Source organism: Canis aureus, chromosome 35 (genome assembly GCF_053574225.1).
Source record: "Canis aureus isolate CA01 chromosome 35, VMU_Caureus_v.1.0, whole genome shotgun sequence".
NCBI classification, from domain to species: domain Eukaryota; kingdom Metazoa; phylum Chordata; class Mammalia; order Carnivora; family Canidae; genus Canis; species Canis aureus.
This window is the reverse complement of record NC_135645.1, coordinates 15,945,463-15,969,641: the sequence shown is the minus strand read 5'-3', so window position 1 is coordinate 15,969,641 and position 24,179 is coordinate 15,945,463. Positions and strand designations below refer to the sequence as shown.

The 24,179-nt window shown below is 36.8% G+C and overlaps 1 long non-coding RNA gene across 10 annotated transcripts in view; it reads left to right on the top strand.

The window, feature by feature from the left end:
- LOC144305187 (uncharacterized) overlaps nucleotides 1-24,179 on the top strand; it is a 214,417-nt gene that overhangs the window by 155,395 nt on the left and 34,843 nt on the right. For 2 of the 10 annotated variants that reach the window (XR_013372242.1, XR_013372239.1), the window contains exon 3: nucleotides 23,269-23,304. The exons of the other annotated variants lie outside the window; for them this stretch is intronic. This is a non-coding gene — a long non-coding RNA (uncharacterized LOC144305187). The remainder of the gene's footprint in view (nucleotides 1-23,268; nucleotides 23,305-24,179) is intronic. 10 annotated transcript variants of the gene reach the window in all.

The following is a 24,179-nucleotide window of genomic DNA, read 5'->3' as shown; positions in this document are numbered from 1 at the left end:
ATTAAGTAAAAAAGTACATGTAAAACAATTAGCATTCTATGTAAATACTAGTTAAAAATATCATTAGGAATTATCTCATTAGATTTGCTAGGTTTACTCTTCAGAGTATATCATTTAGGGGTGCCTGAATGGTTCAGTCAGTTAAGAGTCCAACTCTTAATTTCGACTCAGGTCATCATAATCTCAGGATTGTGAGGCCATGCCCCATCTTGGGCTCCCCGCTCAGCTTCGAGTCTGCTTGAGATTCTCTCTCCCTCTCCTTTGACCCTCTCTCTCCCTCTTACTTGCCCACACTCTCTGTCTCTAAAAATAAATATATAAATATTTTTTAAGGACTATATCATTGTCAAAAAATAATAAAAAATAGTTGACTTATTTGATTGATCTAAAACCTAATGCACTAAAAGATTTCCTCTGTCTATAAGGTAGATTTAACTGTGTGTATCATTTTTAAATTTCTCCATTTAACCTAACAAATATACCATATAAATAACTACTCTCTTTGTGTTGAATTCCTTAAATTATAATAGATTGTGGATGGCGGTCAAGGAAGCGCCCTTGGGTGAAAGCAGAAGTAAGACTATTTTACTTGGGCATTGTCTGTTTTATAAACTAATTTCAAAAATTATACTTGATGTTACTGACTCATTCACAAGCAAGAAATTCATTATATTGCATATAGAAACATGGGGATATTTATAGGAAATTTCTTCATGACAAGTCAAAAAATTGTTTTTCTTATGGCAATGATGCTATTTCTCCATAAACACAAGTTTAAATATGTAATATATAAATATATTTTTACAGTGTCAAAGTTTTTTGGGAAGAAGTTTCTTTTATCTGTATTACTAACAAATGACAAAGCTTTGACAAATAAAGCAGATCATATCAAGAAAATGCCAATTGAATATTTGCATTTTTCTCTCGTAAACTTTTAAAGGTTAGAGAAATGCTCTCAAATATCTTCTTACTTCAAAATACAAATGATTAACTTGCACTTATTTACACCTTTTACTGTTAAATATGCCCTTTTTCTAAACCTTTTTCATTTATCCATTATATTCTTATAAGTCAGAGAATAGCAAAAAAGTGAAGTACCCACACTCAAGAGTCACACACAAGAAATTATTAAAGGAGTAAAGTAAAGCACATTGAAAGGAATAAGATAGTATAAAGAGAAATCATGACCCATGGCATTAATATAATTGAGCCATGAGACCTCAAGGAAGTAGCTTAAACCATCCTTAATTTTGTCAGTTAGAAATTGAGAGTATTGGACCACATAATTTCTACAGTTCCTTTGAGCTTATTTCTGCTTAAATCAGTTAGGGTCTATTTCTCTTGGTTGCAACTGAGAATTCTGAATGATTCAACCTCCCATCTACTTGCTTTCTCCTCTTGTTCAAGACTCTGATTTTATTAACTTTATTGTATATATGTTCTTTGTTATGAGCTGTTTCAGAATCACTGAGTAAGAGGTGGGATGTGACTAAAATATAGTATATCATAATGACTCTGGCAAACCTTCCTTGTTTTGCTGAAGACATTTTATCTCCTAGAAGCTTCTCTTGCTTCAAATACTTGTATTCATTCAATTGAATTTCTACATGACATTATATTTTCTGTTCCCTAGTCATAATCAAAAATATCCCCCCACACAATCACTGCACATCATTACTCCCCATAGTTATTTGTTTCAGACTTACTAAGAACAAGTTAGATTTTCACTTACAGAGCTCATACCCAAATGGTACTAAAATGCCTAAATGTATTCTGCTCTCTTATCATTTCGTTCAGTTTTCACAATTCTGAATTACATCCTCTTACAGAACTTGAGATAATACATCTTTGGAACCAAGCTTGTATATGCAACTTATTTCACACCATCTCCGAGACTCTGCTTTAGGAACACATTCATACACACAATATTTATGGGCCCAGGTCTTATAACACATAAGGCATCCAGGCTTATGTGGTCTGAAAAGCCATATAATAAATTTTAAAAGCAAGCAATAGGAAAGCATTTTAGGTGTTGTTTTTATTAAACAATGAAAGGACATAATGAAAATTCAGTATTATGTGGATTTATCTGGCCTTTATTTATTCAACAAATTTGTTGAGAGACTTCTATATACCATACATCCTTATAGGCACTAACAATATGCCATTGAATAAGATAGATATAATTTCTGTTTTTACAGAGCTTCTATATATATATATATATAAATAATATGCTACATATAATATATAATAAATATGTAAATATATATTCATCAATACAAATAAATATGTAATTGTTTATTGGAAAAGTGTGAAAGAAAGATACAGAATGGTATTAGAGCAAATGTGCCTGTGGTATGGGAAAGGCTGTCTTGACGAAGTGACATTTAAGTTAAGAATTCAGGGATGAATGAAAACACATTTAAAAAAAAAGGAGGATGTAGGAAGGTGTCCCAGGCAAATGAAGAAGCGTAGGCAACAGTTCTGATATAGGAAAGAGCACAGAATTTTTGAAGACTAAATGAAGTCCAAGGCAGATGGAGTGCCTCTAGAGAGTGAGTAGGGGTGTGGTATGAGCAGAAAATAGTCAAGGGCTATATTATATAATGCAAAGCTTTATAAAGCCATGTTAAGGATATCAGTCTTCATTTCAAAACAATAGAAAGCTAATGAGAGATTTTGCACAAGGAATGACCTGACTTCTTTTCTTTTCTTTTCTTTTCTTTTCTTTTCTTTTCTTTTCTTTTCTTTTCTTTTCTTTTCTTTTCTTTCTTTTCTTTTCTTTCTTTTCTTTTCTCTTTTCTTTCTTTAAGATTTATTTATTTATTTGAGAGAGAGAGAGAGAGAGAGAGCCGGGTCAAGTCAAAATCAAGAGTCGTGTTCCTGATCTTAAGGGAAAGGCTCCCAGTGTTTCCCCATTGAGAATGATATTTGCTGTGAGCTTTTCATAGATGGCTTTTAAGATGCTGAGGACTGTTCCCTCTATCCCTACACTCTGAAGAGTTTTGATCAGGAATGGATGCTGTATTTTGTCAAATGCTTTCTCTGCATCTATTGAGAAGATCATATGGTTCTTGTTTTTTCCTCTTGTTGATATGATCTATCACATTGATTGCTTTACGAGTGTTGAACCAACCTTGCATCCCGGGGGATAAATCCCACTTGGTCATGTTGAATAATCTTCTTAATGTACTGTTGGACCCTATTGGCTAGTATATTGTTGAGAATTTTTGCATCTGTGTTCATCAGGGATATTGGTCTATAATTCTCCTTTTTGGTGGGGTCTTTGTCTGGTTTTGGAATTGAGGTGATGCTGGCCTCATAGAATGAGTTTGGAAGTATTCCATCTCTTTCTATCTTTCAGAGCAGATTTAGTAGAATAGGTATTGTTTCTTCTTTAAACGTTTGATAGAATTCCCCTGGGAAGCCATCTGGCCCTGGACTTTTGTGTCTTGGGAGGTTTTTGATGACTGCTTCAATTTCCTCCATGGTTATCGGCCTGTTCAGTTTTTCTATTTCTTCTTGTTCCAGTTTTGGTAGTTTGTGGTTTTCCAGAAATGTGTCCATTTCTTCTAGATCGCCTAATTTATTGGCAGATAGCTGCTCATAATATGTTTTTAAAATCGTTTGTATTTCCTTGGTATTGGTGGTGATCTCTCCTTTTTCATTCGTGATTTTATTAATTAGAGTCTTTTCACTTTTGTTTTTAGTAAGGCTAGCTAGTGATTTATCTATCTTATTAATTCTTTTGAAGAACCAACTCCTGGTTTTGTTGATCCATTCCACAGCTGACTGGGGCACTTGACAGGATGACCACTGGGTGATATGCTATATGTTGGCAAATTGAACTCCAATAAAAAAAAAAAAAAAAGAGTCAGCTATTTAACCGACTGAGCCAGCCAAGTGCCCTAGAACCACACTGTTTCAAATCTATAGCTCTGTAACATAGTTTGAAGTAGGAAAATGCTGCATCCAGCTCTGTTCTTCAATAAAAAAATAAAATAAATAAAAAATCAAGAGTCAGACACTCAGCCAACTGAGCCATCCAGGCACCCTGCGTTTCTTTATAAAAGAGAAAAATGCTCACTGGAAAGAGAGAAAGCATGAAGACAGAGTGGACATAGGGACACAGGGACACCAGTGTAGAGGCCATATCAGTAATTCCAGCAAGAATGATGGTGGCTTAGACTACAGAGGCAGTAGAGAGTAGGAGAGAATTAGAACCAGTTAGAAGATATTTAAGATAAGATGAAGAAGACTGGATTCAGAAAGAAAGTGGGTAATTGAAAGCAAATGTGAGATTCAGAATTTCAACTTGAGCAATTATATGGTAGTGATATTATTTACTATAAGAAACTCTAGAGGAAGCCCAATTTAGGAGTGGGAGATAATTTACATTAGGACATGATAATTTTGAGGTATATCTGAATTAAACAGCAGTGTTGAGTACCAACTGTATGCATGATTATGCATGAACAGAACTAGAGAAAGTTGAGAGTCAATGTAGCAACTATAATTAAGAGTTGTGGGCATGGAAAACAATACTAGGTGGAGTGTTTGGAGTTTGAGGAGAAGGGTCAAGGGCAGTTATTTGAAAGACAGAGCATTTAAAGCCCATAGAATAGGTTGAATCAGCAAAGGAAGTTGATAAGCCATAGAGAAGAAAGTTGGAGTAAAACTACGGGTTTTTCAAATTCATAGGAAGAGGGTATTTACCACAAGAGACAGTCTTTAATAATATTCAGTGTTACTGAGATTCCAAATAAGAAAAAGGCATATAGGGATCCCTGGGTGGCGCAGCAGTTTAGCGCCTGCCTTTGGCCCAGGGCGCGATCCTGGAGACCCAGGATTGAATCCCACGTCAGGCTCCCGGTGCACGGAGCCTGCTTCTCCCTCTGCCTATGTCTCTGCCTCTCTCTCTCTGTGTGACTATCATAAATTAAAAAAAAAAAAAGATTTTTTTAAAAAAGAAAAAGGCATATAGGGTAGATTGAGGTGGCGGAGGATGTGGGAAGGGCAAGTAGGTGGCTGTAAATATGGCTAAGTAAAAGATATTATATATATGGGGGAAAAGGAGAAAAAAGATTAAAGAAGCATCTGAAGCTTCTATCTGGCATCCTGGAAAATTTAAGGAGCAGAAAAGATGAGGGTGTTTGGGAGATTACATTTGAAAGAATATGATGAGTTCCACTCTGAGGTCAATACCTGTGTCCTTCTCCACAGTCATGGAAAATTCTATTTTCCTTTAAGTTAATCCATTTTTAAATTGGCATTGGAAAAACTGGAATTATAACAAATGTGATGCATGAGTGAAACGTGGCAAGTCTTAGGACAAACATTTGGTCTCCAGTTTTGCGTTAAGCGTTGGCCAACTTACCTACTTACACAGATAATAATGGCTTAGAATATAAATATGATGTCTCCACATATATTTTCATTTGAATTAAAACTATAAGTTTTTTGGTGATATGAATTGTCTAGAGAGCTACAGCCTAGTCTTATTCCATAAGTATTTTTAAGTTGCAAAATGATTTTCTAGATAAAGGAATTGATGATGACTATAGAGGACTTCAGATGCTCTTGCAAAATATTTCCTGTAAACTATGTTTTAGCTGAATTTGTTTCATCCTCTCATGCTTGCTAATAAGACATCCCTTTGGCTGAGAATGGTTTTTGGCTCATCCAAGTAAATCGCACCTGCTGTGCTGCGGCAGACATGGATCGAGCCTTGTCATCCTGTTCTCTTCAGCAAATTTGACATGCAAGTGGTGAGCTCAGCATGCAGAGTGGTGAAGCCAGCAGAGGGAGACTTAAAGAAAGGGTTTATAACTATGCTTGGGCAGCACAAACAGTTTTACTTTTGAGGATTCACATGACATGCCAAATTAAATGTTTTTAACCCCCATGGTTATTAACATTTTGGTGACTTTCTAATAGCCCAAGTATCTTACAACATGGTAGATGTCAAAAGAACTATGCATTTGTATTGGTCACATTTTAAAAACACAGTATATGTAGCACAGATTGTGTGGCCTAAAAAATGCAACAAATTACTGTGCTAGGTTAGCAGGTCATCAAATTGGACAAACATCAATATTTGTTACTAGCATGTTTCAAAAATTGCCATTACAACGTCACCTTCAGAATGGTTCTCTCTCACACAGGGTGAGTTTCACATAAATTTAGCACTGGCCTCGAAGCCATGCTGGCAAACCCACGAGATTCTGCTTTTCTGCAGAATTGCCTCAGAGGAAATGAATCACTTTGGAGGTATGAAAAACATTTGCACGTCTTATCCAAGGAAGGAAACAAAGCTAGGATGCTTAGGAAATAGTCAAGAGGAAAAGAGTTATATCTTTTATAATGTTTATTATAAAGCCAGATTCTATTACTTTTGGACAGCAAATTCCTTCCTTTTAGATTCCAACAGATGCACAAAACCAGTATGAGAGTACTTTAGAGAGGTGTTTATTATAGAAATTGTTATAGAACTAATCCTGATTTCAGGCTATATGGGCCCAGTTGAGGAATATGCCAAGCAAACTGGTACCCACCTTGTGTTGCAAGGCCAGAACTAGAGTTCATTTTCTTTCTGGATACAGCCTGGATTGGAATAACTGGAGAGATGAGTCTGAGCCTGATTCTTTATGAGTGCCAAATATTGATCTATAGGTCCAAAATAAGAGTAAATCAGTTAACAAGCTAAAGTTGAGGAATCAGTTAAAATTGGAACAGTTAATCGATTAAAATTAGAATAATTAGGCACGCTGGTGTGGCTCACTTGGTTAACTGTCTGACTCTTGATTTTGGCTCAGGTAGTGATCTCAGGGTCATGAGATGGAGCTCTGTGTCAGGCTGCATGCTCAGTGTGGAGTCTGCTTAAGATTCTTTCTCTCTCTCTCTGCTCCTACCACTTTGCTTGTGTGAGCACATGCTCTCTCTCTCTCTCTCTCTAAAAATAATAATAATAATAATGAAAACTGGGGTACAGTTGAAAATAAGCCAGTTAGAGTATACCTAGCTTAAGTATATGAAGTTTTTCTTTTGTCATTCAACTCATTCAAAATCATTATTGAACACCTGTTATATGCCAGGCAGTATTCTCAGCACCTGGGATACTTTAGCCAAAATAAAACAAACAAACAAACAAACAACAACAACAACAACAACAACAAAACAGATAACAATGTCTGGTTTCTTAGGACCTAAATTTTAGATGGAGGGTTAGGATAAGATAATGCCCTGTAGACATAATAAGTAAGTCGTATAATTATGAAAAAGTGGTAAGTGCTATGGAAATAAAGTGGAACAGGTAATGTGTTAATGTGAGGAGGGGGACAGTTTGCAGTGTTAAGATGATCAGAGCGAACTTCCTTGAGAAAATGACATTTAAACAAAGATTTGGAGAGGTAAGTGGATTAGCATGTGAATATCTAAGGAGTAAAGTCCCAGGCAGAAGAGGCAGGCAGTGCATGCTCTGTGGCAGAAGTGTGCCTTAACCATAGGAGGCTTGACGTGCTTTTGTGTTGAATTGGCTTCAAGGTTAAAGAATATGTGAGCATTATCAAAGCTTACTGAGTCCTTTAATTTCTGAGTGGCTGCCTAAAGTGCTTATCTTCAGTCATCTGTGTTGTGTCCATTAGCCCCCTAGAGCTTCTGCAGCTTTGGCTCAGATGCTATTATTCCCAGTAGACAACTGGGAATCTTTCATCTAATTGAAGGAAGGCCTACTGAAAACTTACCAAATACCGATTCTGAGAGTAGAGCAGATCCGGATGGCCCTGTTTAATTTAGTATGTTTGGGGGACACAATCCTGTCCCCCAAACATGACACAGCCTAATCCTTAGACTCTCTGAATATGGCACATGGGAAAAGAGATATTGCAGATATGATTAAATTAAAGATCTTGAGATGGGGAAGATTATCCTGCATTATCTGGGTGGCTCAAAATAATCACAAGGGTCCTGAGAAGAAGGTAATAGAAGAGTCAGAATCAGAAAAAGATTTGAAATGAATGTTGCTGGCTCTAAGATGGAGGAAGGTTCCAAGAAACAAGGAATGCAGGCAGCCTCTAGAAGCTGAAAGAGGCCAGGAAATGGATTCTCTCTTATAGCCTCCAGAAGGAACTTGGATATTAAAATTTCTGACCTCCACAACACTAAGAGACTAAATTGGCATTGTTTTAAGCCACTAAATTTGCAATGTTTTGTTACAATAGCAATAGGAAACTAATATGGTATGTTAGTGGTCTGGATCCAATTGCCCTGGGGAGTCCCAATTCTGGGATATGTGCTGATCTCAAAGATCAAGGAGGATTTGAGCTCTGCAAATTTGGATGAAGTTAGAAACCAAAATTTTCTCAGTGCCTCCTGCCCCTTCTGAAGAGCTGTGTTACAGTTCATAGAGACTGTTGCCTAAATTTATCAGAAACCCTCAGTACCTCATGCCAGGTGCTACAAGGAGCCAGGAAAGACCCAGCCCAGCCCAGACCCTCACTGTGACTCAAAAACTATGATTGCATATAAATTGGCCTTGGCTTATGAGGACAATGAAGAATTGTTCACATAATTGCTTTTCCTTCTATATATTGCATTGTTCTCCTATTGCCTTGACAAGGCTAATGCTTTTAATATGCACTGGTGGGTTTGAAAAGACTGTTCTAAGACTTATAGCTCTGAAAGGTGGGTAATATTTTGAGAACACTTATATTATGGCTTATACATTCACTATAGGATGCATCATTATCTATTACAACAGAGTAGATTCTAGTCATAGCCCTTTGAAGATTACATGGCCTTGAACAAGATACTTTGCCTTGCCATACCTGTCTCTGGCTTCTTAAAAATGTAATAATCCATGAGGTTATCAAGAGAATAAATGTTCTGAGATACATGGAAAAAGTGTTCAGAGGTAGAATTTCATAAATATTTAAAATATAAAATGTTGGAACTGGAAAGCACCTTAGCGATAAAATGGTCCAAGACTCATTCTATGAGAAAGGAAACTTTTGGACAGAGAAATACAGTGACTCACACAGTGTCACATAGCTGGTGAGGGGTGGGCACAGTGTCGTATAGCCAGTGGAGTTCAGCTCTCTTACTACCATCCCCAACTACCTTCATTTTAACATCCCCATTCAAAAGAATCCAAAGTCCTAAAAGAATAAGCATATTCTTCAAGTTTTAATGACAGCTTTCTTTTCTAATACCCAGTCAACTCTGTCGCTGATAAATCGTCACTTCACTAAGATTAAAAGTGGGGATACTAGCCTCTGGGTTAGTAGTGTTCCTGGATGAGTAAGTAGAAACAGGAAAGCTTTGAATAAGCAATTTTTTTACATGTATGAAAACTATGTTTTCCCTTAATTTCTATCCCCCCAAAATCTGTTGAAATCCCAACTCTCAGTATGATGGTATTAGGAGGTGGGCCTTTTAGGAGATAATTGGGTTATAAGGGTGGAGACCTTGTGAATGAGTTAGTGTCCTTTTAGAAGAGAACCTAGAGTGCTCTCTCCCTCTTTCTGCCATGTTAATATACAATGAGAAGTAGCTCATCTGCAGTCAGGAAAAAGACCCTCATCAGACACTGAATCTGTCTACACCTTGATTCCTGGACTTCCAGGCTCCAGATCTGTGAGAAATAAACATCTGTTCCTCAAACCACCCAATCTATGGTCTTCTATTAGAGCAGCGTGAAATAAGACTGGTGTGTATATCAATGAAATTTCCCTTTAGGATATTTCTGCTGATTAAGCAAACTTAATTTATTCCTAAAGATAGCTATACAAGTAAGAATAGATTGCTTGAGTACTTCACCTTGTACTGAAGTAGACATAACTTAAGTAAAGGTAACATCAAATATTTTTCTATGACTTTTCCTAGGTTAAACATTTTAATTAAATAATTAAAAAATAAGTGAAATCATACAAAATTGCTAATATGTGATTGTTTTTGACCTATAATAAAAAAAACCTTATTTTATATTCTTCAAACTAATCACTGGATTCTCAATTTTAATACCCCTTTAATTTTAATAACCTTTCATAGACAGGGCTTTTAAATTTAAGAATTCAATTTAAATTTTTAAATGAGGAGTAAAATGCACACCCTCACCTCTTTACAGATCACCTTTAACACTTCCTTGATTCTAGGAGAAATATATAATGTAAACCTAATTCAACCTATGCTTTACTTCAAACCAATAGCATTAATAAAAGTCACTAAGATATTAGATGGAAAGCTTGCTATTAAAACTGCATACCTTGACTCATATTCTATGACTCTACAAAACACACTGAGCAATGTGGCCATAATGGATTTCACTGGCTAGGTCTCCAGTAATGCACACAGACTTGGTAATCTATAAAGTGAGAAAGAAATAAAGGGAAATAATGTATCCCTAACTGAATATTTTAGTAAATGATTACCTTTTCGTCTTATTTTTCAATATAGTTTTTAAATAAAGAAGAAAAAAAAGAAGTAAACAAGTTTAGCAAAAACAAAACAAAACGAGTAAATAAGTTCCCCCCAAATAAATAGAAATCTGGGAATCACTGTGCAGAGGGGGCAAATAGAGGCATTTTTCAATGAGAAGCCTTTGTTACCAGGCATGGGGATAAGTGGATGGGCATTTGGCATAGTTTAGGCTAGGGTAAAGTTTTTTAAGAAATAGAGTAAAAGTCACACTGAGTAGAGGAATATGTATTCTCCATGTAGTCTTGACTAGATATTTTTAGGAACAATGATGATGTACATTTACATATGTTAGGAATCTAGTAATCACACTGTGAGTTAAAACATATTCATAAGACCCAAAGTTAATGAAGTGAATTACAATAAAAAATTTTTAATGAGAGAGAGAAATGGAAACAAATATACCTTATATAAATAAAAAATACCATTTTATGAAATTTCGTTAGTTTTATGTAAAGAAAGGAGAACAATTTTATAGTTTTTATTCTAGATTATGGTCCTTTCTCTAAACTCGGCAACCCCAGGTGATTTGAGGATTCATCATTTTCCTTATTACATTAACTCATGAAATTTACTGGAAGATAATTATATTAGATCTAAGGTAACTGAGAACCTACCCAAGAACTATGTATCAGACCAAGTACCTGTAGTTTTTGTCAAGACTCATTATTGAAAACTGGTATTATTGACATAGAATTGTTCCAGAAAATGGTCACTATACTAAAGTAGACATAACTTTAAGGCAACACCAGGAGTTCATATAATCAATCACTGCACCTAAGGGGCTACATAACTAGCCACTTGCCTGGATACATTTTTGGGTGATAGGTAGAAACTTTCCTTGGGCATAGACAGGGAGAAGCTCACTCAATTAGTTGCACAATTGAGTTCTTGTGATGTGAATCAAAAGCATTTATATCCAATAGCAGTTGTGGAACTCAGAATAGCTAATGTTTCACATTCTTTATTAATGAAAAACATTTTCAGTGTAAATAATTTTGATGTTTATGAAGCATCTACAGGGTGTAGAAGGAAAAATCTTAATGGCCTTCCAGAACCTTTCCAAAAATTTCAAGGTCAATCAAATGCTTTAGAGTTTCGTTTTATTTTTTCTTATTTTTTTCATTTGTAAATAGGAGAAGACCCCTCAATATATACTTTTAAAGTGAAATTAATAACCATGGAGCATTCTTCATTCAAATGTTGTGCTCCATTCTTCCTACAGTTCCCATTATGGAATAGGTGAAATCAACATTTTGTGATTTAGGCAAATGGTTAACAAGCCACCATCATTTTATTAAGAGAGCATCTACCATAATGTGCTTGATGTCATGCCCTTGTTATTCTACTAATAAACTGACAAACAGGTAAATGAGAATCTGGGTGCACTGAGGCCTTTCATTTACTCTGAACAACTTCCTAGATTTTCCAATACTCCAGTTCAGGTTTACTATGACATGATATGAGGCAAAATTAAAACTAATTGAGAGAAGGAAGCTTTTAAAAATTTTTTGATAAGACCAGATCCTGCAGCAGGTGATATTATATTTCCTCTAATTTAATTCTAAGAACAAGCATTACGAAGTAGGATCAATAGTCTCATTTTTCAAATGAAGAAACTAAGGAGGAATTAACTAACTTGGGCCCTGATTTGTTGGACTCTAAAGTTTACGTTCTTGATGCCATTTTCAAAGGTGAGATATGCCATTATAACCTCAAGAGCACTAAATTAAACAACAGTTACATTTCATCTATTCAGCAGTTTTCTTTATCACTCAACTCTGGTAGATACATAACATCTCTAAATTTCTTTGCCTTTGGATTGAGGAGGGAATGCTCTATCCATAGTCACTAAACTATGTAGTTCAGAGCTCTGTAAGTTTCATGGGGCTGCTTCCAGGAAGACAGCGCACAGTTGTGGTGTCCCCAGGCTTTAAATGGAATGGCTTCTCTTTGATTTGCTTTACACATGGGTTTCCTGGGGGGGGGGGGGGGGGGGGGGGCATATTTTACTGATTTAAAGAAAAAAGTTTTAAAACTATAAGATTAGGTTATTTCTAAAATGCCCTCCATTTTATTGTGAACAAATATGTATATGGAACATATGGCTGCTGACTTTAAAAGCCTTATAGTTCAGGTATAGAAATAAAACATAAAAAAAAAAAATTACAAAAGGTCCTTAAAGGCTACTGCCTCATGTACTCATGACTATCAACTAAATGTTCCTGGTGGCTGGGACACCAGCTCCCCCACTCTACGAGTCTTATCTGGCATACTGCAGGTGACTCTGTTCAGGGGAATGTGGGAGATTCTCCTTACATTTACTACCAGCAAAGTGCATACCCTGCACTTTCCTGGCTCTGAGGAGATTGTTAGAGCCCAATGTTCTGACATTTAAAACTTAATAAATGTAGACATAGAGTATGATTTTGCATAATTTAAATCTCCATCTCATTAAAAATAAAATTTTAAATAGAGAGGGGAAAGGAAAGATACAATCAACCACCTACAAGATAATAATGAGAGAAATAAAATGAACTATTGGCCACTTTTTCTCAAAAATTATTCTTCTGAGATAAAATCATCTTTATGAAAAGGATATAGAGCACCCTTAAGTCACCTTTTACTTTCCATATTATGAGTTATTTAAATTTGAGGGGCTAATAAATAATACCCTTCATTAGGAACCAAAGGCAGGATGGGTGTTAAGAGTCAAGCAGGTAGAGAGATACCATCAGTTTACTACTGATAGAGTTGCTGAATTGTGTGTCTTTAGGCTTGTTAGTCAAATGGGCCTGCAAAGAGTTTGTTCTTTAATTAGACCTTCATTTCCAGACACATTCATTGGCAGGTCAAAACATTCCTTTTCCCTACTGCCTCATCTCACAAAAATAGTTTGATCCTGCAAAAACACTGCATGGTCTTGAGCAGCAGAGAAATAAATAAATAAATAAATAAATAAATAAATAGAATTTTTTTTGTGAGTATAATCTTTCTCCCCAACTCACCCATCAGAATTATCTTTCCCTTTTTTTAGCAGGAGAGAGAAAGCCACCAGCAAGGACTGGTTAATGTTATTGTTCAAGTTATTTTGTCTATTTGATTTTTCTGTGCCTCCTTCACTGTGGGTGGTTTTTGGTGGGGTTTATATGTATACAAAGATTTTTATGCTTTGTGTCTCCTCCCATTTACCCGTAGACATTCCTCTATCCCATACTTCCTTATCTTCAATCTTCCAGTCCTTTTTATCCAGGCCTCTGAATAGCTAACTAGGCCATTGATTCCTGTGCAAGAATCCATAGTATTCTCACTTCTACTCACCTTCCTTCCAGAGGGGTGGACCAGGTAGTTGTAAGAGAGAGATAGGGTGTGTTACGGCAATGGGTGGTATGAGGCTCTGTGTTACTGTTTCTGCAACTTGTACCTTCTAGTCCTATGTAAGTATAATAGCAGATGCACCATTTCCATCCTGTGATGGACTGCTGGTGCATCTGTCTATCTATGACATAGTAAGGCCAGCTCAAAATGAACCTTCCAGATAATCACTTAGTATTTCATGGTCATATGTTTCATCTCTCCTAGGGCCTAGTCAAAGGGTAGAACCTATTCTCAAAAGTGAAATAATTGTTAACACCTGGCATGTCCTTGTTTCTGACCTCCACAGGGCTGGGTTGGGATTCTTTTGTTGGAGACTGCTATAAACTCCACACTACACATCTTCCTACCACTGGTACCTCCAACAATATTGATTTACCAGATCATGAGGCCCAAGTAACAGGGCTGCTTATACCACAGCCTGGATCTGCTTCAGACTGCTCCCTACTCAAAGCAGGTAGCCTTTTGTGTCTCTGAGCATATGGGTCTGATCACAATGTTTAGGTGTATGATGTGTTGCCTTTTGAAGCCAGTGTAGTCAACTAGGCTTCATTCTTTAGAGCCATGGATGTGAGACTCATAAGTTTGAAGTTTACTTTGAAGGGGATATCTCAGGAAACTCCTGACCACTTCACTCTTAAAAATTTTACTGTAGGTTTGTCTACCACCCTATGGATAAGTGCAAGTGTTGAACAAATGCCTCTACTTAACTAGCCACCTTCGCTCTTGCTGCCCCATCTACATGTATCTTTCATGGATTTTATGAATGTGGCTTTCTGTGAGATGTTCAGATAGTCCAGATTTCTTTGGACAATATTATGATGGAAGGCAAGAGCATGAACATAGCCCTGACAGTAATATGTTAATGAATATTATCTGTTTCATGTGAATAGAAACTGTTTCTCATCCTCTTTTCTGACTAAAATAGAAAAGAATACATTCGTCAAAGCAGTGGCAGCAAAGCATGTTCCCAAGACCCTATTAATCTGTTCCAGCAATCAGACTACATCTAACATAGCAGAATTGATTGAACTTGTGAAGGTCCATGGTAAATATCCAGAGTTTGTCCATTTTCTGCAGGATTCTGAGTGGCAACGGAAAATGAATTATGATATCATAAAAACCACCACTATTTTATCCTCTAGGTCTTTAATGGTGGCACTAATGCATACCAACCCCATTTGGTGATGATATATTTTTTTTACTAGCTTTTACTCATAAGCCAATCACCCATTGTGGGAGTTACTTTAACTACCAAACATGCCAATCCTGATTAGACACTCGGGACCTGGAAATGACCATGGGATGTGTTCATACACCCAGTGGACCACTAAGAGATTGACTTGCACTAAAATTCCATTTATTATCTGGCTTTTGTATACCTCATTCTGTAGGGGATGGAATGATGACATTTCGGATCTTTGAATAGCAATGTCAATCCATCTCTATGTGCATCTCAGTATTTAAAATGTCTGGGTATTCCCCCAATATATAGTCTCCTGAATTAAATTCTTTAGGCCCATTGGTTTAGCACTAATGGAATTCTTAGAGTATATACTTGCCTTAGGGTGTAAATAGGACCCTAAGAGGCTTGCTAATGGCATGTGCCTAGGGATACCATGTCCTATTAACCATCTTCACAACTGCTGGCAGGTCAATCTCCCTTGGCTCTCCCTCTGACTTTTCTATTTCCTATGATAATTTGGCCCCCAGTGTGTGTCAATTAAGATTAGTCATCTGGCTTTTATTACTTTGTGGCCAAGTCCCTGTGGCACTTACCAGCCCAACTCTGTTACCACCTATCCTACTGTCAGCCCTAGCTCAAAGAGGAGAGCCATAGAACAACTTTGTGATGCTGGCACACTCTCATGAGCATTCTTCATGGCTTTGGCAAATTTTGTTTCTGGTGGCCTTTTCAGGAAACAATATGTGGTGGGTTTTCTTGGCTCATTGCATACATTCAAACCAGCATAAACACTTTTATCAATCCTTTGATTCCTTCCTCTTTTATATGCCAGGGAAGGAAACCCAGGATTTCCATGGTCTCTCCAGGCTTTTAAGAGCCACCCTAGTAACGTGTTGTTCAATCCTCCGTGGTTCTTGCTAGGTTATTATATCCCACATCCCAAAAACCTGACCCTCAAATCAATGAATCCTTACTTGTATGGTCTTGTGTTTAAAGCCCCTGATCAAGGGCCCCAGTATCAAAGCCTAGGGATACTACTATGGCTCCTATAGATACACGCCAACTAATTCTTGCAGCTTCTATTCTCCCTTATTAGTATCTTTAAGTTCCCAGTTATACTGGGATTTAATGCTAGGTATTGGCTTAACTTTGTGATTAGGTAGCTAACTAGCAGATAAAACCAGTTCTTATAGTAAAAAGCTGTTGCCTTAAGGGGGGGGGGGGTAATATTATGTCTTCTCATGTTCTAAGTCATACACCAAATAGTGGGGCACCTGTATCAGTTTTGAGAGTTCATGGGAGGCCTACAGAACCCAAAATGCTGCATACGCCTAGATGGCCATACTTGCTTTGGCATAATATTCTTGCCTTAGCTAAGCATTTAGTAAGTTCTGTGACCCCAATTACCAGCTCTCACATTTGTCTTCAGCTGTGTCTCCTTCCACTACAGGAAATAAGGGCCTTTTGTCATCCAAAGAAACCCTCACCTCTCAGACTTAGCTTTTGATTCTTGTTAATAGCCCTCAGTTTCTCATTATTCCTTGGCCTAGCATCAGTACACTTAGTAATAAACAGCCAATTTCACTGTCTTTTTTTTTTCTTTGCACTGTCATTTTAGACATTGCTTCTCCCGAGGGTACCAGAATATACCACAACAAGATATGCCTTTTTTGGCATATGGATTATGTTACCAAAGGCTACTGAGAATTGGCAGATTAGGAAAACCTCTAAAAACAGGGATATGTTTTCCTTTTATAAAGGAAATTTACATTTATAAAGACATCTCCCTCTATAGTACCAGGAAGAGGAGAACCCTCTTATCAATGGAGAAGACACTGAATTAACATAATACCTTAAGCCCTAACATAAAACCTTACTAAACAACTCTGTTTTTGGAGCATTTAAGATGGCCTGGTAATAAGAAGACCTTATGTTTGCCTTGTCTCTTGTTCAAATTATTGTGAACACTCAGGAACTCAATCTGAAGACTGAGAGAAGAAATTGCACAACTAAGCGAGGAAAGAGACTACACTGAGGGAGGTAGGAAATGAGAAGACATGATATGGGGGAGAAAAGAATCACAGGTGTTGTGGAGGGGAGGGAGCCCTAATCATGGAGAGAGGAGAGAAAGAGAGAGAGAGAGAAAGAGAGAGAGAGAAAGAAATAAAGCAGCAGGCAGGAGATTGCACAAGGAAAATACTTCCCCAAAATCATTGTCTGGGAAAACTAGAAGGGCTGATTATCACAAATTTTTTAAGCAGTGGAGCTGAAATGTCTGAATTTTTAGAAGTCCATGCCATTGCCAGGGTTGAGCCTGGTGGGCATCATGGTGGTCCTGTTGAGAAGGAGGGCAGAGGCCCAGGAACAGACATGGTCTGAGGATCCCCTGGGTTACACCAGGTGAGATAGTTCCCCTTCCTGGAGTACTTTGGGAGAGGTGGCATTACCTCTCTGGAGATAAAAGAGCCCCTGGGGGCTATTGAGCTGCCCCTGCTCACATATGAACAGAGATGTGTGCTGAGGCAGCTAACCTGGATGCTGGCTTTTTGCTGTGTTTTACCATAAACTCCGAAGCCCTGCCTGGTCATGCAACTGCTTTTCTGGGATAAACCTGTACCAGCCACAGTGAGACCCTTCCCCAGAGGATCAGTGCAGCTCTGTGTTACACCGGGTCCCTGAAATTTGGAGTTTTGAACCCAGCTAGTGCACCTGAGCTTAAACACAGGAGCTCTGCACTTCCTCTGGGAGGGCAGGTGGTGTGGACACAGACAGGGTGAAGGCAGGGATCTGATGAAAGCTTGGGACACAGGAGGGGAAATTGTTTGCCCTTTTGTGAGGGCTTCCTGAATAGCAGAGGGCACAAACTCCCTTCTCTGGGGAAGAGAGCTGGTCAACACCATTTTTCACCCCTCTCATCAGCATGGACAGACTTCAGCAAGCAGCCCAGCACACACAGTGGAGGCTTGAGCCTCTTACACCAAGCTTTATGCACCCTAGTCTGTGCAGATGTGTTTTTCTAATAGGACAAGTATGACTGAGGGCCAAAGCAACAGCAGGCTCCTCCCCAAAAAGACCAGCACAAACAACCCCCCTTCACCACATACACCGGTCTACTGATCATAGAGTGCTGAAAAGTTTTAGCTCTGGTGGAAATAGGACCAAACACAGGCTTTCCTAACAGAGATCTAGACAAAATGCCAAATGGAGGAATTCATACCAAAAGAATGAACAAGAAGAGATCATGGCCAGGGAGCTAATCAAAATAGAGATAAGTAATATGTCTGAACTAGAATTTAAAACAACAATCAAAGATAATAGCTGGGCTTGAGAAAAGCAGAAGAAACCTGAGAGACCCTTATCATAGAAATAAAAGACCTAAAAACTAGTCAGGCAAAAATTTAAAATGCTCTGAGATGCAAAATTGATTGGATGTAATGACCACAAGGATGGAAGAACAAATAAGTGATATAGAAGATAAAATTATGGTAAATAATGAAGCTGAAAATATGGAAAGAAAAATACTGGATTATAAATGTATACCTTAGGAACTCAGTGGCTCCATAGAGCATAACATTTCTATCAGGAGTCCCAGAAGAAGAGGGGGAAAGGGGGTAGAAGGTTTATTTAAGCAAATTATAGCCACAGAATTCCCTGATCTGGGGAAAGAAACATCCAAATCCAGGAAGTACAGAGAACTCCACAAAATAAAAAAAACAAGTCAGCAACACCAGGATATGTTGTAGTAAAATTTGCAAAATACAGAGTTAAGGAAAGAAAGCAAGGAAAAAGAAACCCCTAATACAAGGGAAGACAAATCAGGTCAGCAGCAGATCTATCCACAGAAATCTGGCAGGCCAGAAGAAAGTGGCATGATATATTCAACATGCCAAATGGGAAAATATGCAGCCAAGTATACTTCATCTAGCAAGGCTGTTACTCATACTAGAAGGAGAAATAAAGAGTTTTCCAGACAAACAAAAACTAAAAACTAAAGGGATTTGTGACCATGAAACCAGACCTGTAAGAAATATTAAAGGAGATTCTTTGAGTGGGAGAAAAAGACCAAAAGAAACAAAGACTAAAAAGGAACAGAGAAAATCTCCAGAAATAGCAAGTTTACAGGGTAATATAATGGCACTAAATTCATATCCATGAATAATCACTCTGAATGTAAATGGGCTAAATGTTCCAATCAAAAGACCTAGAGTATCAGAATGGATTAAAAAAAAAAAAAAAAAAACAAAAAACCAAGACCTATCTATATGCTGCCTGTAAGAGACTCATTTTAGACCTAAAGACACTTCCAGATTGAAAGTGAGGGGATGGAGAACCAATTATCATGCTAATGAATGTGAAAAGAAAATCAGAGTACCCATACTTATTCAGACAAACTAGATTTTAAACCAAAGACTATATAACAAGAGACGAAGAGGGGCACTATATCATAATAAAGAGGTCTATCCAACAAGAAGATCTAACAATTGCAAATACTTATGCCAAAAAATTGGGAGCACCCAAATATATAAAACAATTAATAACAAATATAAAATAACTCATTGATAATAATACAATAATAATAGGAAACTTTAACACCCCCTTATAGCAATGAACAGATAATCTAAGCAGAATCGACAAGGAAACAACAGCTTTGAATGACACACTGGACCAAATAGACTTAACAGATATATTCAGAACATTTCATCTAAAATCAGCAGATACACATTCTTTTTGAGTGCACATGGAACATTCTCCAGAATAGATCACATACAGGATCACAAAGCAGGCCTCAACCAGTACAAAAAGATTGAGATCGTACCATGCATATTTTCAGGCTACAACACTATGAAACTTGAAGTCAACCACAAGAAAAAATTTGGAAAGACCATGTGTATGTGGAGGTCAAAGAACATCTTCCTAAAAAATGAATGTGTTAACCAGGAAATTAAAGAAGAAATTTAAAAATGGAAGCAAATAAAGATGAAAACAGAACAGTCCATACTTGGGATGTAGTGAAGGTGGTCATGAGATGGAAGTATATAGCAAAATAGGCCTATCTCAAGAAGCAAGTAAAGTCTCAAATACACAACCTAACTTACATCTGTAGGAGCTAGAAAAGGAACAGGAAATAAAACCTAAAGCCTAAAGCAGAAGAGAAATAAAGATTAGAACAGAAATAAATGATACGGAAACAAAAAACAGTAGAACAAATCAATGGACCTAAAAACTGGTGTTTTTGAAAGAACTAATACAATCGATAAACCTCGAACCAGACATATCAAAAGGAAAAAAGACCCAAATAAACAAAATCATGAATGAAAGAGATCACAACCACCACCACAGAAATACAAATATAAGAGAATGTTATGAAAAATTATATGTCAACAAATTGGGCAATTTGGAAGAATTGGATAAATTCCTAGAAACACACAAACTACCAAAACTGAAGCAGGAAGAAATAAAAAATTTGAAAATTTGAATAGACTTATAACCAGCAAAGAAAGTGAATCAGCATTCAAAAATCTCCAAAGAAACAAAACTCTTGGGCCAGATGACTTCCCAACGGAATACTGCCAGGCATTTAAGGAAGAGTTAATACCTATTCTTCTCAAACTGCTCTCAAAAATAGAAACAAAAAGAAAACTTCCAAAGTCATTCTACGAAGCCAGCGTTACCTGGATTCCAAACCAAAGACAGCACCAAAAAGGAGAATTACAGGCCAATCTCCCTGATGAACATGGATGCAAAAATTCTCAACAAAATACTAGCAAATCAAATCCAACACTACATGAAAAGAATTATTCAGCACAATCAAGTGGGATTTATTCCTGGGCTGCAAGCGTGGTTCGATATTTGCAAATCAATCAATGTGATACACTACATTAATAAAAGAAAGGTTGAGAACCATAGCATGCTCTCAACAGATGTAGAAAAAGCATTTGACAAAATACAGCATCCATTCTTGATAAAAACCCTCAACAAAGTAGGGAGAGAGGGAACATACCTCAACATCGTAAGGCCATATATGAAAGATATTGAGAACTAATATCCTCAATGGGGGAAAGCTGAGAGTTTTTCCTCTATGGCCAGGAACAAAACAGGGATGTGCAATCTCACCTTTGATGTTTAACATAGTACTGGAAGTCCTAGCCTCAGTAATCAGACCACAAGAAAAGATAAAAGACATCCAAATCAGCAAGTAGAAATCAAACTTTTACATAGAGTAGACAACTTTTACATACAGTAGACTACTTATATAAAGTAGACTTTTACATAGAGTATCATTTACATGATACTCTATGTGGAAAACCCAAAAGACTCCACCAAAAAAATTGCTAGAAATTGTTTGAAAACAAGTTCAGCAAGGTCACAGGATACAATTCAATCTATAGAACTCTGTTGCATTTCTATACACCCATAATGAAGCCCCAGAAAGGGAAATCAAGGAATTGATCCCATTTATAATTGCACCAAAAACCATGAGAAAATTAGGAATAAACCTAACCAAAGAGGTAAAAGATCTGTACTCTGAAAACTATAGAACACTTATGAAGGAAATTGAAGAGAACACAAAGAAATGGAAAAACCTTCCATGCTCATGGATTAGAAGAACAAATATCGTTAAAATGTCTATATTACCCAAAGCAATCTACACATTAACTGCAATCTCAATCAAAATATCACCAGCATTTTTCACAGTTAGAATAATCCTAAAGTGTGTATGGACCACAAAAGACCCTGAATAGCCAAACAGTCTTGAAAAACAAATCAAAGCTGGAGGGATCACAATTTCAGACTTCAAGTTATATTACAAAGCTGTAGTCATCAAGATAGTATGGAACTGGCACAAAAAAACAGATCAGTGGAACAGAATAGAAAACCCAGAAATGGACCTACAACTATATGTCAACTAATCTTTGACAAAGGAAGAAAGAATATCCAATGAAAAAAAGACAGTGTCTTCAACAAATGGTGTTGGGAGAACTGGACAGCCACATGCAAAAGAATGAAACTGGACCACTTTCTTACACCATAAAAACAAATAAATTCAAAATAGATGAAAGACCTAAATGTGAGACAGGAAACCATCAAAATCCTAGAAAAGAACAAAACAGAAACCTCTTTGACAGTCGCAGCAACTTCTTACTAGACATGTTTCTGGAGGCAAGGGGAACAAAAGCAAAAATGAACTATTGGGACTTCATCACGATAAAAACTGCACAGCAAAGGAAACAATGAACAAAACTAAAAGCAGCCTATGGAATGGGAGAAAATATTTGCAAATGTCATATCTAATAAAGGGTTAATATCCAAGATCTATAAAGAACTTAAGAACTTATCAAGTTCAACATCCAAAAAACAAATAATCCAATTAAGAAATGGGCAAAAAAAGGAGCCTCAGATTGCAGCCTAGATTTAGGAATGTTCTTGCCAGGCCAATGGGGAGTCCATAGGTTTCCCATTAGAGACAAAAGTTACCCATTAGAGGAGTTCCACAGCAAGGGTTTGGCTTTAGTAACCCCCCCACCCTCCCACCTCCTCACCCCCACCCCCACCCCCACCTTTGGCCATCCTGTGCTCAGTCATTGTCTGGAAGCAGCCTTGGGCAAAAGGAGTCTTGGTGAATGCCTTAGTGTTAATACTGAAGTGGATTTGAAAGCATGGCTGCCAAAGTAATCACCCCACAGCAGATTTTCCTGAAGGGATATGTGAAATACATCTTTATACCCCGCCCCCCACATTAAGCATTAGCTTATAACTTTTAGAAATTACATTATAAAGTAGTTCTTAGAATTAAAGTAAGGTTCTAAAATATAAGGTCAATAACAGATAGATTGGAGAATACAGTGGAAAATGATAGAACACCAGACAGGACGTCAAAAGAATTGTGCTTTGGTTATTAACAGTTGTCCAAGCCACTCAGCTCCTCTGAAGCTCCATTTTTCCAGTCAATTAAATGGAATAATAGATAAATGGATAATAGAGTTGAATATCCCTTATTTAAAGCTAGGGTACTGACTATTTAAAAAATTACTTAAGGAGAAAAAGTTTTCATGATTTATTTATTTATGTCCTATATATTTTGTATTTTTGTAAAAGAAATATGTAATTACAGTCTTTTGACTAAGGCCCATATGTTTGCATTTATATTTGCTAACTAGAATTCTGCCTTTTTTATTTTTGCAATCTGAGCTCAGAATCTAACTTTTAATTCATTTTCACCCAATCTTTTATAGTTGTTTTTCTATACCTGACTTGACAGCGCTGCTTTTGTAAGTTGAACTTCCTTAAAGTATCCTAAGAATTCAAGGAATTCTCATGGAAACCTATACCGTTTTTTCTTTTGCAACCATATATCATTTTCATATGTAATTCTTAATTAAATAGGCTTAGGATCAATTCTTGGTAAAATACAACCCAAGTCATTAGTTATTAATACATTGACACTACATACATCTGTTAGGATTGACTATGCTCTTTGACATGGAATGAAGTTTACGGACATGAGATTATATACAGTAGTTTACATGAAGATGGATTAAGAAAACTTCTGCCAATCTCAGTGGGCTTTTGAAGATTTTCAATGCATTGATCTACAGCGGAGATCCTTGAACTACCTGGGGTTTATGAGCAATGACCCCCTTCCCCCACACAGTTGCAAATCCACTTGTAACTTTTGATTCCTCCAAAACATAACTACTGATAACAGCCTGCTGTTGACCAGAGCCTTACTAAGAATATAGTCAATTAACATATTTTGTATATGTATTGTATATTGTATTCTTACAATAAAGTAAGCTGGAGAAGAGAAAATGTTAAAATCATAAGGAAGAGAAAATACATTTACAGTTTTATAACATATGTATTGGGAAATAAACCACATATAAGTGGACTTGCACAGTTCAAACCCATGTTATTTAAGGATCAACTGTATATTGATTTAATTAATAAGCTAATAATCCACAAGTACCAATCATCTGATTATTTTTTGAAGTTTTATACTCTACATCTTTCTATTTTGATTATTCTTTGTCTTCTCTCTGCCAAGACATGGTTTCTACAAAAACTCCATTTTAGGATAATTTCTTTACACAAATGCTCACATGCACTAGATATTTTCTGGGAACCCACAGGTAATGCTTCTTTC